We start from the raw sequence: 8,376 nt of genomic DNA, 5'->3' as shown, positions 1-8,376 counted from the left end.
CGAGACTGGACCTAAGATGTAGGGAGTTAAAAGGCATAAGGGATTATGCTTGGATAAAATGAAAAAAAGACAAAACACCTGAAAAATGGAAAATATATACTAGTTATAGAAATGAATATGTACAAGTGTGCAGAGAAGAAAAGAGAAAATGCGAAAAACATGTCATAGAAAAATGTAAAGAACAACCAAAACTATTTTACATATTTGTAAACAACAAACAGAAAAACAAACAAGAATTAGAGAAAGTACGACAAGGAGTTGAATACACAAAGGAAATAGAAATTGCAAAAATTATGAACAAGCATTTTAAATCTGTGCTTACAAGGGAGAACATACCATCTAGAGATATCGAATGGGAGGAGAACGTCCCACTTATGAAAGAGATAGAAGTATCAAGGAATGAAATAATGAAACACTTAAGTAATCTCGATTTCAGAAAATCGCATGGACCAGATGAAATGACAAAGTGGATTTTGAGAGAATGCAGCAATGAACTAACAGACAAAATACATAGTCTAATAAACAGTTCATTGAAAGAAGGAAAAATTCCAGAAAATTGGAAAAGAGCAAATATAGTACCAATATATAGAGGGGGAAACAAGGAAGACCCTACTAACTATAGACCGGTCTCTCTTACAAATACGATAGCTAAAATTTGTGAAAGAATGATCAAAATTAGATGGGTAAGGCATTTGGACAAAACAACGTACTAAATATAAGGCAATTTGGATTTAGACAAGGACGATCATGCGTCACACACTTAATGTATTTCTATTCAAGGCTAATAGATGTAATACAAGATGGATGGACTGATTGTGCACTTCTAGACCTGAAAAAATCTTTTGATAAGGTGCCACATAAGAAGTTGCTTAAGAAATTAGAAACTGCAGGAAGAATACAGGACAAACTTCTGAAGTGAATGGAAGACATCTTGCATAGAAAAAAGTAAGAGTGGTGATAAGAGACAAACACTAATTGGGATGAAGTGATAAGTGGTGATCCACAATGAACAGTTCTGGTCCCAATAATGTTTGCTATATATTAATGATATGGATTAAGAAATTGAAAGTTATATGACCTTCTTTGCGGATGATGCAAAATTGTGTGATCTCAATAAAGTATGGGAATGGAGTAGGAAGTGGGAGATGGAATTCAATATTAAGAAGTGTTGTATAAGGGAATTTGGAAGAAGTAAAAAAAGAATAGTGGGATCATATAAACTGGGAGAAGAAGAAATAAAAAAAAAAGTAGAAAATGAGAAGGACCTGGGAGGCATTATTATAATATGTCCCTTGGGGACATAAAAAAAAAAAATTGGGGGGAAACTTGTAATTTAATAAGAACAATCAAAGTAGCATTTACATACCTGGATGAAGAAATGGTGAAGAAAATACTAGTCACTTTGATAAGACCAAGATTAGACGACGTGGTCACCAAGTACACAAAAATGTATAACAAAACTTGAAAGAATACAAAGATCAATTACAAAATTGGAACCAACACTCTCAGAACTAGCATATGAAGAGAGATTAGCAAAACTCGAGCTACAGACATTAGAGTAAAGAAGAGAGAGAGGAGACTTGATAATTATTCATAGAATCATGAAAGGCATAGAAACTATTGATAGAGAGGATCTAATAAAATGGGACAATAGAAATACAAGAGGACACGGAAAGAAAATCAAGAAAGATAGTTATAGAAGAGACCTGAAAAAGAACAGCTTTCCCCGCAAAGAAATAGAAGTTTGGAACAAGTTAGATGAGAAAAAGGTGTATGCAAAAACGATACATTATTTTAAAAACAGTCTAGATAAAATGAGATATGAAGACGGGACACGAGCATATCTCCCCTTCCTGTAAAATACTAGGTAAACACACACACACACACACACACACACACACACACACACACACACACACACACACACACACACACACACACACATATATATATATATATATCATTAAAAGAGATGGCTAGTTGCGCATTAATTATTTTCTTAAAGGTATTTTCCATATACCTTATTATAGATTTGTATTCCTTAGAAAGGAAATTTATGACTTAGTTGTATGTATTCATATTAGCTAGATCGTGATTTCGGGTTCAAGACCCTTCTTCAGTAGCTATAGGGATGTTCTATCCTAACAGCTGGAGAAAGTGCAGAAAAGAGCCTGTCGCACAATCCTTGGCAAAGAATACACCACCTATCAGCACGCTCTCACCACACTAGGACTACCTACCCTCGTTGACCGTTATCTTCAGAGTCTGAGGTCGTTTGCGGTCACCCTGGTTAAACATCCTCGGCACCGGAACCTGATATCTCTACAAGTACCACGACCACAGCTGCAGGTGCGGCACCATAATACCATCACGCCGATCAGAGCACGCACCGACCAGTATAATCAAAGTTCCATACCGACATTTGTGGACTTAATCAACAACACGAATTGTTATACTGCACACATTTTCCTTAGCTTACTTTTGTTTTTTAATGCTTTTAACATCATCTTTTCACTGTCATAGTTTTATAAGGTTATAATCTTGTAGGATAGATATTTTCAGCAGTAATGCTGCTATACCCAACAAACCGAATATTATTATTATCATCATTATCATTATCATTATTATTATTATTACTATTATTATTATTCATTATTATTATTATACACACACACACACACACACATATCATATATATATATATATAAATGTATACATATATATACATATATATTATATATATATATATATATATATGTGTGTGTGTGTGTGTGTGTGTATTCACCTCGGATCTGCTGCAGCCTCTTTTCGAGACAGCCAGACACCACCCTACGGCAGTGAGCTCAGAGCTCATTATTAGCAGATCTCTGGGTAGGTCTGAGACCACTCACACTCCACACACCGGGAATGCAAGGTCACAACTCCTTGACTAACGTCCCGTACCTACTCGCTGCTAGGGGAACAGGGGCTACACGTGAAAGGAGACAAACCCAACTTGTCTCCGCCCGGCCGGGGAATCGAACCCCGGTTCTCCGGCTTGTGAGGCCAGTGCCTTACCAATCCGCCACGGGGCCGTGTGTGTGTGTGTGTGTGTGTGTGTGTGTGTGTGTGTTTGTGTGTGTGTGTGTGTATGTGTGTGTGTGTGTGTGTATGTGTGTGTGTGTGTGTGTGTGTGTGTGTGCGCGCATGCGTGTGTGTGTGTATGTGTGTGAATGAGTGTGATAAAACCACTTGGAAATTAGAATGAAAGGTGACCGAACGTTTTCGTCTATTTAAGACGAAAATATCTTAAATAGACGAAAAGGTTCGGTCACCTTTCATTTTATTTTCTAAGTGGTTTTATTATACATTTTGTGAATCACATGTTTTTGTGATTTAGTCGCATACTATATATATATATATATATATATATATATATATATATATATATATATATATATATTATATATGCGTAAGTAACCATTAGAGAAAGTAAACTAACGAAATCAGAGCGCTTTTCGTATTCTTCTTTGTATCAGCACTGAAGATGTAATTATACGAAAGCGCTCTGCTTCGTTAGTTTACTTTTCCTAGTATATATATATATATATATATATATATATATATATATATATATTTATATATATATATTTATATATACATATATATATATATATATATATATACACACACAATATATATGTGAGTGTGTGTGTGTGTGTTTACCTAGTTGTATTATACGGGAAGGAGAGCTATGCTCATTGTGACCCGTTTTTATTTCTATCACTGTTTATATATCTATCACTCTGTGTGGGAAGCTGTTCTTTTTCAGGTTTCTTCTGTAGTTATCCTTTTTGAGTTTCATTGCCTGTTCTCTTGCTTTTCCTTTGTCCCACATTAATAAGTCCTCTCTATCAAGGTGTTCTTTTCCTTTCATAATTCTGTGTGCATGTGTGTGTGTGTGTGTGTGTGTGTGCATGTGTGTGTGTGTGTGGATATATATATATATATATATATATATATATATATATATGTATATATATATGTATATATAAATATATATATATGCATATATATGTATATATATGTATATATGTATGTATATATATATTTATATACACACACAATTATATATTATATATATATATATATATATATACATACATCAATGGTTTTTTACCCATTATATGGTAGATAGCTAAAGGCATGAATTCACTCCTACACATTTCATCCCCACATATTACACTTCCATTTACCACCCTCCCTTTTTTCTTTGCTCTTCTTGGATAACGAGTGATTCCTGCATCTTGCTCAATGCCCTGATTCATGAAGAATGCACAGACAGCATATCCACAACAATTTCGCTTTATTTCATCGATGAACCCAACCCCTCTTCGTCCCCTTATACAGAAAAAGAGAAGACGAAGAGAAATACCTTCGTGCTGCGTCAAAATATCATTCATACATACTCCCTCACCCCGCATTCTTCATCCACTCCCCCTCGTGCATCACAGCATCATCCACACACAACAGTTCTCCGTTCACCTCTATTTTCTGTCTTCTCCCTTGCTTCCTCAGACATTCCCTTATTTTCCTATACCTCTTTTACCTCATCCATCCATCTTATACTTGGTCGCACTCTCATGTTCATCTCCTCCACCTCTACCTTCCACACCTCTTTTACCAATTTCTCTTCACTCGTTCTTTCCATGTGTCCAAACCACCTCAACACTCATCCATCCTATCTCCCAACTCCCTTTGCACCCCTCACTCTCCTCACCTCCACGTTTCTCACTCTATTCAGCCTAGTAACCCCTACAATACTTCTCAGGTATCTCATCTCAAGCACATTCAAACTTCTTTCTCATGTTCCATGTTTCTGCCTCGTACAGTGCTGTTGTCACAACCATCCCTTCAAATAATCTCCCCTTAGCATCCATTTCCAAATGTCTATTACTTATTACACTTTTTAACCTCACAATGCATTCGTTTTTCTCAAACTATATTCTACCTCCACCTTCACTCCTTCCTTTTTGCCGCAACGTTCGCACCCAAGTATCAAAAGCTATTCACTTCCTCCAGTCTCTCTCCCTTGATTTCTACCTCCAATTTTATGTCATCCTCTTACCTTGCACATCTAATCACCTTACTTTTACCCATATCTATCTTCAACTTCCTTCTTTCGCACACCTTTCCCACACTCCGTCACTTTCTTAATCCCTCCTTTGATCCTGCCACAAGCGCAGTGTCGTAAGCAAACAACTGCCTTATCTCCCACTTTTCTCCGTTTTTATTAATCATCTCCAATCCTTGCCCATTACCCTTGCGTTTACTTATCTCACTATTCCATTCAAGTGTAAATTGAACAGCCAAGGCGATATAACACATCCCTGGCAAAGTTGGGGTTGTGTGCGCGTGTAAGGTAACAACATTATCCATAAATCGGTCATATATGAGATCTGAGCTCTCTTCCGGGAGGTAAATTACTGTCGATCACGAGTCCAACACGTGATCCAAGACCATGGTGAATCACACACATTCACACAATCACAGTACATTCCTGTCTATCCTGTCATAAGCCTTTTTCAAATCCATAAAGGCCCTTCCCCCCAAAAAAATTAACTTTTCCTAAAGATTTCTCACATATCTGACTTACCACAAAAATCTGATCCACGCAGCCCATACTTGTCCTAAACCGACACTGTTCCTCACCAATTAATCCTTCTGTTCCCCCCCTAATCCTCTCAATCAAACCCCTCCCATAAGCCATTAAAACTACATTCAAAAAAATGATCTTCTGAAACTACCACACACACAATTGTCCCCTCTTTCCTTGTAAAGCGAAACTATACAGCCACTCCTCCAGTCCTCCGGCACTCTACCCTCTTTTAGACAAACATTAGACAATCTCAGAAGTCAGTCCACCATAACTGTAACTTCCATTTTTTAGACACTCCGCATAACACCCATCTAACCCAGGTGCTTTATCTGCTTTCTTTTTAAACACTGCTTTCACTTCATCTTTCCTTATTTCTCCTTTTTCCTCATTCATCACTGTTATTTTTAGCGCGTCCCGCTGCAACTATCTTTCCCTCCTTATCCTCCCTACACGCACACACACACACACTCACACTCACACTCACACTCATACACACACACACACACACACACACATACACACACACACACACACACCCACCCACACCCACACAGACACCCACACAGACACCCACACCCACCCACACACACACACACACGACTCGATGTCGCGGTTGGTAGAGTTACCGGTTGCCACTACGGAGGTCCGGTTTTGAATCCCACCCAGGGATGAAATAATTTCAGTATCGCTGCGCTGCGACTTGTTACTCCAACTCTCGTGGGCGGAGAGTTAGGGTTGTGTTTGCGTGTAAGGTCACAGCATTACCCATAGATCGGTCATATACGAGCTCTGAGCTCTCTTCTGGGAGGTAAATAGCTGTCGATCACGAATCCAACACGTGATCCAAGACCATGGTGAACCACACACACACACACACACACATACACACACACACACGCACGCACAAGCACACGCGCGCACACACACGCACACACACACACACACACACATATATATATATATATATATATATATATATATATATATATTGATAGCGTAATCAGTAAGTCACAACAGCATTTGTCATGCGCTAGCCGGGTTCGAGTCCTTGGCAGTACTGCATTTCAATTTCTGCATGTTAACTTCCATCGGGTCTCCCGATGTTGATGGCTTAGAATTAAAGTGCATAATGGTTGTTAATATATACATATATATGTGTATATATATATATATATATATATATATATATACACACACACACACACACACACACACATATATATATATATATATATATGTATGTATATATATACATATATATCAATATTTTACTCATTTTTATTTATGTGCAAGTTCCTCGTCTCTTCTTAATTTAGAGGTGAACCATCTGAAGCGTATACATTACGTTCGGCAATATTCTTTAAAATATGCCAATGTCAGAATTACAAGAAATCTCTCGCATAATAGTTGGGTCTATAATCAGGAAAAAATGGTATAGTCTGGTATGTAGACTCGATATCATATATTTCAAAATTTTATCACCAAATTATCTTATACGTGCGTGGCTTAGACCCGGCCTGATGTGCCATCAATAATTGTAATTTCAGTGGAGTACTTTTCACGGAAAATTAAATTCCATTTGTAAAAATGACGAACAACAAATAATTGTACGTAAACAGGCAGAGAATTCCGCCTTTGTTGGGTATTTGATCGACTGAGATCTCATTCTAGTGCGATCCATCCTTTAGCTAAATAAATGGTTTTATCGCCTTCGACGTGATTTACACAGGTTATTAATATGGTATCGCCAATCTGTCTTTCGTACGTGTCCATCTAGTTGATCACGTTCAGGTGCAATACCAACCGATAAAAACGTAAGACCCTACTTACCGTAGAAGTGTCATGCGACTTAATTATATAGTATTGCCACAGCCATAATAAAACTAGTTCCCCACCCCCTTTTACCCCAACACCACCCCGTGACTGACCTGTAATCGCCTGTTATTGAAGTTTGCATTTAGACAGTCTAACATGACTGTATTTTCACGTCCCTCGGTCAATAGGCAATCGATTACAAGAAACTAATTAATAGCATCTTGGCTGAATCAGTGGCCTACATTTCAATAGTGGCCAATGCTGACATGCATGTTTTAACATTTCTCCTTATTAGGCCTTTAGACAGTTTATTCTGGTTAAGAAACATTTCAATTTGGGTCAGTAAAGTACATGTAAATTAATGATTATATATTAATAAATGAACTTACCTTGGATGATGTTAAGCAGGATACAGGATGATGGTCTGTATTTTGTATTGCACTTATTTTAAAAATATTAAATTTTTCTTCACTATGTTAATCAATAAACTTTGTCACACCTTCCACTAATAAAATATTCAATCTAGATATAAATTATTTAACTTTCTATCGTATATGCGAGTAATACAGTATTCTGGTACGTTGCTCACAGTTTTAACTTGTAATTTTCTAACCTAGATTATTTAACTTATATCACTTAAAACTTTCTAGTAGTTTCTTAACTTCACTTTTATTTCACCGACTTGTGTTTGTGTACGCTGTGACACTTCTTACAATCTACATCATGAATAGTTTCACTAAAAACTAGAAGAACAGATAATGACGATAAACTACGGAAACGAACGGAAGAACACACACGTACGGTCACTGGAGAGCCCAGCGACTACGACCACCTTCCACCGAGACTGGCAAGCAGTAGAATGAGGGAGTGTGAGCCCGTGTCCGTATGTGTGCGCGTGAACTGTACGTTCGTTCGTGAGTGCG

Source organism: Oratosquilla oratoria, chromosome 7, assembly GCF_046742065.1.
Source record: "Oratosquilla oratoria isolate Oo_2021 chromosome 7, ASM4674206v1, whole genome shotgun sequence".
NCBI classification, from domain to species: Eukaryota; Metazoa; Arthropoda; class Malacostraca; order Stomatopoda; family Squillidae; genus Oratosquilla; species Oratosquilla oratoria.
This window is presented reverse-complemented; position numbering follows the sequence as displayed.